This window comes from Schistocerca serialis, unplaced genomic scaffold (assembly GCF_023864345.2).
Source record: "Schistocerca serialis cubense isolate TAMUIC-IGC-003099 unplaced genomic scaffold, iqSchSeri2.2 HiC_scaffold_88, whole genome shotgun sequence".
NCBI classification, from domain to species: domain Eukaryota; kingdom Metazoa; phylum Arthropoda; class Insecta; order Orthoptera; family Acrididae; genus Schistocerca; species Schistocerca serialis.
This window is the reverse complement of record NW_026048496.1, coordinates 2,501-10,000: the sequence shown is the minus strand read 5'-3', so window position 1 is coordinate 10,000 and position 7,500 is coordinate 2,501. Positions and strand designations below refer to the sequence as shown.

Genomic DNA, 7,500 nt, shown 5'->3' with positions numbered 1-7,500 from the left:
CACCATCTCTTTCGAGACAGTTGCATAGGCGGGACTGAGGCGTGTGGCGGCCCTGTTCCAGCGTTCAGTGTCCAACGGCCTCACGGCCGATGGGCGTCGTACGGCTCCACACCGGAGCGGACAGGCAGTCGGGCGAAAGTCATTCAAAACCGGCGCCAGGCGCCAGGTGCCGCAGGCCAGCCGCTCCAGCGCTTCAGCGCTCGTACCACACAACATTGCCGTTAGTTTTGAGACGAACGCGTGGTTCCGCACGCGGCGCACGGCTACTGCGAGCCGTACAGGTAGCTGCGTGTTGCGCGACACGACACGCACATCGAAAGACATGCAGTCTAGTCGGTAATGATCCTTCCGCAGGTTCACCTACGGAAACCTTGTTACGACTTTTACTTCCTCTAAATGATCAAGTTTGGTCATCTTTCCGGTAGCATCGGCAACGACAGAGTCAATGCCGCGTACCAGTCCGAAGACCTCACTAAATCATTCAATCGGTAGTAGCGACGGGCGGTGTGTACAAAGGGCAGGGACGTAATCAACGCGAGCTTATGACTCGCGCTTACTGGGAATTCCTCGTTCATGGGGAACAATTGCAAGCCCCAATCCCTAGCACGAAGGAGGTTCAGCGGGTTACCCCGACCTTTCGGCCTAGGAAGACACGCTGATTCCTTCAGTGTAGCGCGCGTGCGGCCCAGAACATCTAAGGGCATCACAGACCTGTTATTGCTCAATCTCGTGCGGCTAGAAGCCGCCTGTCCCTCTAAGAAGAAAAGTAATCGCTGACAGCACGAAGGATGTCACGCGACTAGTTAGCAGGCTAGAGTCTCGTTCGTTATCGGAATTAACCAGACAAATCGCTCCACCAACTAAGAACGGCCATGCACCACCACCCACCGAATCAAGAAAGAGCTATCAATCTGTCAATCCTTCCGGTGTCCGGGCCTGGTGAGGTTTCCCGTGTTGAGTCAAATTAAGCCGCAGGCTCCACTCCTGGTGGTGCCCTTCCGTCAATTCCTTTAAGTTTCAGCTTTGCAACCATACTTCCCCCGGAACCCAAAAGCTTTGGTTTCCCGGAGGCTGCCCGCCGAGTCATCGGAGGAACTGCGGCGGATCGCTGGCTGGCATCGTTTATGGTTAGAACTAGGGCGGTATCTGATCGCCTTCGAACCTCTAACTTTCGTTCTTGATTAATGAAAACATACTTGGCAAATGCTTTCGCTTCTGTTCGTCTTGCGACGATCCAAGAATTTCACCTCTAACGTCGCAATACGAATGCCCCCGCCTGTCCCTATTAATCATTACCTCGGGTTCCGAAAACCAACAAAATAGAACCGAGGTCCTATTCCATTATTCCATGCACACAGTATTCAGGCGGGCTTGCCTGCTTTAAGCACTCTAATTTGTTCAAAGTAAACGTGCCGGCCCACCGAGACACTCAATAAAGAGCACCCTGGTAGGATTTCAACGGGGTCCGCCTCGGGACGCACGAGCACGCACGAGGCGGTCGCACGCCTTCGGCTCGCCCCACCGGCAGGACGTCCCACGATACATGCCAGTTAAACACCGACGGGCGGTGAACCAACAGCGTGGGACACAAATCCAACTACGAGCTTTTTAACCGCAACAACTTTAATATACGCTATTGGAGCTGGAATTACCGCGGCTGCTGGCACCAGACTTGCCCTCCAATAGATACTCGTTAAAGGATTTAAAGTGTACTCATTCCGATTACGGGGCCTCGGATGAGTCCCGTATCGTTATTTTTCGTCACTACCTCCCCGTGCCGGGAGTGGGTAATTTGCGCGCCTGCTGCCTTCCTTGGATGTGGTAGCCGTTTCTCAGGCTCCCTCTCCGGAATCGAACCCTGATTCCCCGTTACCCGTTACAACCATGGTAGGCGCAGAACCTACCATCGACAGTTGATAAGGCAGACATTTGAAAGATGCGTCGCCGGTACGAGGACCGTGCGATCAGCCCAAAGTTATTCAGAGTCACCAAGGCAAACGGACCGGACGAGCCGACCGATTGGTTTTGATCTAATAAAAGCGTCCCTTCCATCTCTGGTCGGGACTCTGTTTGCATGTATTAGCTCTAGAATTACCACAGTTATCCAAGTAACGTGGGTACGATCTAAGGAACCATAACTGATTTAATGAGCCATTCGCGGTTTCACCTTAATGCGGCTTGTACTGAGACATGCATGGCTTAATCTTTGAGACAAGCATATGACTACTGGCAGGATCAACCAGGGAGCTGCGTCAACTAGAGCTGAGCAGCCGGCCGCCCGGGAGTGTGTCCCGGGGGCCCGCGCGAACACGCAAGCGTCCGCTCAATTATTCTGCAAACAGGAGGAGGCTGAGCTCCCCTGCACAACACACCTCGAAACCCTCTCAGGTCCCGGCGGCGCGCAGCGCCGTCCTAAGTACTTGGTCGGGTTCGAGAGAGGCGCAATCGCCCGGAGTTAGGCGAGTAGACGCTTTAGGTGCGACCACCCGTGCTCCCAACTGAGCTTGCCGCTGCCGACAGAGGCCCGGGAGCGTGCTGTCGTGGCATTGCCGGCGGGAGACAACACGCGCCACCTACGGTGACCGGCAGCTCCAACGCCAGCGCCACAGAAGGACAAAAGCCCCACTTGGGTGCCGAAGCGAACTCTCCCAGCACAGCGCACGCGCCAACACGTCCGCACAGCTGCGATACAAACCACCTGCGAGAACCGCTGGGGCGACCGAGCAGCAGACGGCGTCGCGGCGCCGAGCGCCGGGCGGCGGCGCATCCTCAGCGCACACAGTCCTCAATCGGACCAGCACACTGCAGATGGCCACCGCGCTTCGCACCGGGCCCGCGAGGACCTACTTTGGCCGCAAGGCGCCGCGAGCAGGGGGCGCCGGCGCGCAGCTGCGCCGCCTGCCGCGTCCGTCGGCCGGCGCGCCTGCCACTGGCCGCCCCCACCAGCCGGCTGTAGCGCGTGCGCCCACGCACCGCGCTGCCAGCACGCCGGGCGGCCCCCCCTCACCGGCCGGGGACGGTCCCACCCAGCCACCGCCGCGTATCGCCTCACACCCAGATCCCCTTTCGCGTTCGTGGGCATGGTGGGTCCCCTTTCACGTTCGTGGGCATGGTGGGTATCCCTGAAACAACCGGTTAATAGCTCGACCGATCGTCGCCAACACTGATTCACCTCTAGCGAGAACAACCGCACCACAACGGGTTACCTGTTGTTCATTTGCGTAACGTCACCAGCAAACGTAGACGTCCATCGCCATTTGCAACGAGTATTGCATGCCTGTGTCAGGTGTCACAACACACTACGTCTGCCCACATAGACGCAACAACATGTGCACGCCTCGAGAACACGTGGAAGGTAGCCCCCGTACGTATGCGGTGTCCATTGCGCGAACGACTGTCAGCCGGCCTCTGCAGGATGTCGCAGATGTGGAACGCGGTGCAACATGCTATCACGGTGTGTGAGAAGAGACGACTACGTCCGAATACACGCTCCACTACATCAACAGACTGCTCATGCTGATCGCCATCCAGGGCGTCCGTTCCTCCCACACGTCTGAATGGCGTACCACACTGCAATCCAGCTCTTATAGGGAGACGACACGTAGCTGCGTGCACAATATTTGGACTGTATGGTCTGCCGTTGCTAGGCGCAGTCGTCGTACGGTCACACATGTGCCACGATGTATCATTCAGTACATACGGACCAATGTGCAGTACAGTTTGTGGGTTTTGCGTACATCGGCGGACAGGTGACAGGCCGTACCACAACGTAGGCTGAGTACGTCGGCATGCGAAGGGCATTGAACATGCAAACTTCTCAACGACCAGCTTGCGAAGGCAGGGGGGAAGGGGGGGGGGCATGTACGTCCTGCTGCTATCCACATTACAGTGTATAGCAGGAGCATGTGGAAAGTCAGCAACACCTGCAAGGTGTTTAACATGACGCGATACACAGGGGACCGGGCAGTGCGAATAGCGAACTATATTGCGAGGGTTGCGGTTAGGCAACACTACACTAATTTAACGAGTTGCATAACAATTACAGAGCAGGTTCAGCGACAACGTGCGTCAGGTTAAGGCGCAATATAGGTTAGGTTGAGGCACAATATAGGTTAGGTTAAGGCACAACATGGGTTACGTTAAGGCACAAATTGGGTTACGTTAAGGCACAACATGGGTTACGTTAAGGCACAACATGGGTTACGTTAAGGCACAAATTAGGTTACGTTAAGGCACAAATTAGGTTACGTTAAGGCACAAATTAGGTTACGTTAAGGCACAAATTAGGTTACGTTAAGGCACAAATTAGGTTACGTTAAGGCACAAATTAGGTTACGTTAAGGCACAAATTAGGTTACGTTAAGGCACAAATTAGGTTACGTTAAGGCACAAATTAGGTTACGTTAAGGCACAAATTAGGTTACGTTAAGGCACAAATTAGGTTACGTTAAGGCACAAATTAGGTTACGTTAAGGCACAAATTAGGTTACGTTAAGGCACAAATTAGGTTACGTTAAGGCACAAATTAGGTTACGTTAAGGCACAAATTAGGTTACGTTAAGGCACAAATTAGGTTACGTTAAGGCACAAATTAGGTTACGTTAAGGCACAAATTAGGTTACGTTAAGGCACAAATTAGGTTACGTTAAGGCACAAATTAGGTTACGTTAAGGCACAAATTAGGTTACGTTAAGGCACAAATTAGGTTACGTTAAGGCACAAATTAGGTTACGTTAAGGCACAAATTAGGTTACGTTAAGGCACAAATTAGGTTACGTTAAGGCACAAATTAGGTTACGTTAAGGCACAAATTAGGTTACGTTAAGGTACAATATGGGTTAGGTTAAGGTACAATATGGGTTAGGTTAAGGTACAATATGGGTTAGGTTAAGGTACAATATGGGTTAGGTTAAGGTACAATATGGGTTAGGTTAAGGCACAACGTAGGTTAGGTTAAGGCACAACATAGGTTAGGTTAAGGCACAACATAGGTTAGGTTAAGGCACAACATAGGTTAGGTTAAGGCACAACATAGGTTAGGTTAAGGCACAACATAGGTTAGGTTAAGGCACAACATAGGTTAGGTTAAGGCACAACATAGGTTAGGTTAAGGCACAACATAGGTTAGGTTAAGGCACAACGTAGGTTAGGTTAAGGCACAACGTAGGTTAGGTTAAGGCACAACGTAGGTTAGGTTAAGGCACAACGTAGGTTAGGTTAAGGCACAACGTAGGTTAGGTTAAGGCACAACGTAGGTTAGGTTAAGGCACAACGTAGGTTAGGTTAAGGCACAACGTAGGTTAGGTTAAGGCACAACGTAGGTTAGGTTAAGGCACAACGTAGGTTAGGTTAAGGCACAACGTAGGTTAGGTTAAGGCACAACGTAGGTTAGGTTAAGGCACAACGTAGGTTAGGTTAAGGCACAACGTAGGTTAGGTTAAGGCACAACGTAGGTTAGGTTAAGGCACAACGTAGGTTAGGTTAAGGCACAACGTAGGTTAGGTTAAGGCACAACGTAGGTTAGGTTAAGGCACAACGTAGGTTAGGTTAAGGCACAACGTAGGTTAGGTTAAGGCACAACGTAGGTTAGGTTAAGGCACAACGTAGGTTAGGTTAAGGCACAACGTAGGTTAGGTTAAGGCACAACGTAGGTTAGGTTAAGGCACAACGTAGGTTAGGTTAAGGCACAACGTAGGTTAGGTTAAGGCACAACGTAGGTTAGGTTAAGGCACAACGTAGGTTAGGTTAAGGCACAACGTAGGTTAGGTTAAGGCACAACGTAGGTTAGGTTAAGGCACAACGTAGGTTAGGTTAAGGCACAACGTAGGTTAGGTTAAGGCACAACGTAGGTTAGGTTAAGGCACAACGTAGGTTAGGTTAAGGCACAACGTAGGTTAGGTTAAGGCACAACGTAGGTTAGGTTAAGGCACAACGTAGGTTAGGTTAAGGCACAACGTAGGTTAGGTTAAGGCACAACATAGGTTAGGTTAAGGCACAACATAGGTTAGGTTAAGGCACAACATAGGTTAGGTTAAGGCACAACATAGGTTAGGTTAAGGCACAACATAGGTTAGGTTAAGGCACAACATAGGTTAGGTTAAGGCACAACATAGGTTAGGTTAAGGCACAACATAGGTTAGGTTAAGGCACAACATAGGTTAGGTTAAGGCACAACGTAGGTTAGGTTAAGGCACAACGTAGGTTAGGTTAAGGCACAACGTAGGTTAGGTTAAGGCACAACGTAGGTTAGGTTAAGGTACAACGTAGGTTAGGTTAAGGTACAACGTAGGTTAGGTTAAGGTACAACGTAGGTTAGGTTAAGGTACAACGTAGGTTAGGTTAAGGTACAACGTAGGTTAGGTTAAGGTACAACGTAGGTTAGGTTAAGGTACAACGTAGGTTAGGTTAAGGTACAACGTAGGTTAGGTTAAGGTACAACGTAGGTTAGGTGAAGGCGCAATGTAGGTTAGGTTAAGGTACGATATACCTTAGGTTAAGGTACAATATCGCTTAGGTTAAGGTACAATATAGCTTAGGTTAAGGTACACGTTGTAGGGAAAGGTGTATTTTGGGGGGGGAGGGGGCGGCAGGTTCGTTGATAGTGATTATCGTAAGTGCATGCCTGCGGGATCATCCGATTTGTCACGTCAGGATGCACTTGTGGCTCATGACAGGCGGCGCTCCGATTCCAAGGTTGTGGCAGATCTGTGTCTTTCATTCCTGCCATTGTTTGTGTACTGTGACAGGAGGCAGTATTGTGATGTTGGGTGCACCCCTGTGTAGGACATGTGTGGGTGTTCGTGGCTTAGCTGAGCAATGGCGGATGTCGGAAGGGTGGGATATTCTGTTTTCTGGGTGGACCTCCCGGTCTGGTTATGATAGTGTGGATTGTGTAATGTGGCGGAGAGGATGCACCGGATGTTCTTCCATGCTGGTGGTTAGATATTGTGTGTGTGCCTGTTAGAGGCAGAGAGTAGTGTGTGATAGTGTCTGGCTGACGTGTGGTTCTCATTGTGTGCAGAGTCTTTCAGCATGTATAGGGACGGTTGTATATATTATCTGTATTCTGATGGCTCTGCATCTATTACTAATCAGTGCCGTGTATACGGTTACTCTGGTTCCAGTCGAAACTGTTCTATCTCTGTACATTAGTGACACTGCGGCTCCACTATGTTGCCGCCCCTGTCGGCCGTTTCCCCCAGTGTGTGGCTAATGATTATCAGCAATCAGTCTATTAGTCAATACCGGTAGTGTGACGACGTGAAATGTCCGGGATGGGGGAAGCTACACGCTTCCCGTGGGTCAGGGCCTAGAAAGACTCTTCCCACGCAGGAGGCTCGGACTGTCATTACTCTTCCGAGAAATATATTTGCCCAGCGTTTTTTGCGACTGCGAGTGCGACGCGTACGAGTACCGACATGGATGGGGCGCTTCCTAGCTGATCGCTCAGCATCGGAGAAATATATTTGCCCAACGTTTTTTGCGACTGCGAGTGCAACG

General features: G+C 50.9%; 1 non-coding gene across 1 annotated transcript; it reads right to left on the bottom strand.

Moving 5' to 3' along the window:
* Positions 1-337: 337 nt before the first annotated feature.
* On the bottom strand, positions 338-2,246 carry LOC126452473 (small subunit ribosomal RNA). Its single transcript, XR_007584631.1, has one exon. It is a non-coding gene; the product is annotated as a small subunit ribosomal RNA (ribosomal RNA).
* Positions 2,247-7,500: the final 5,254 nt, after the last annotated feature.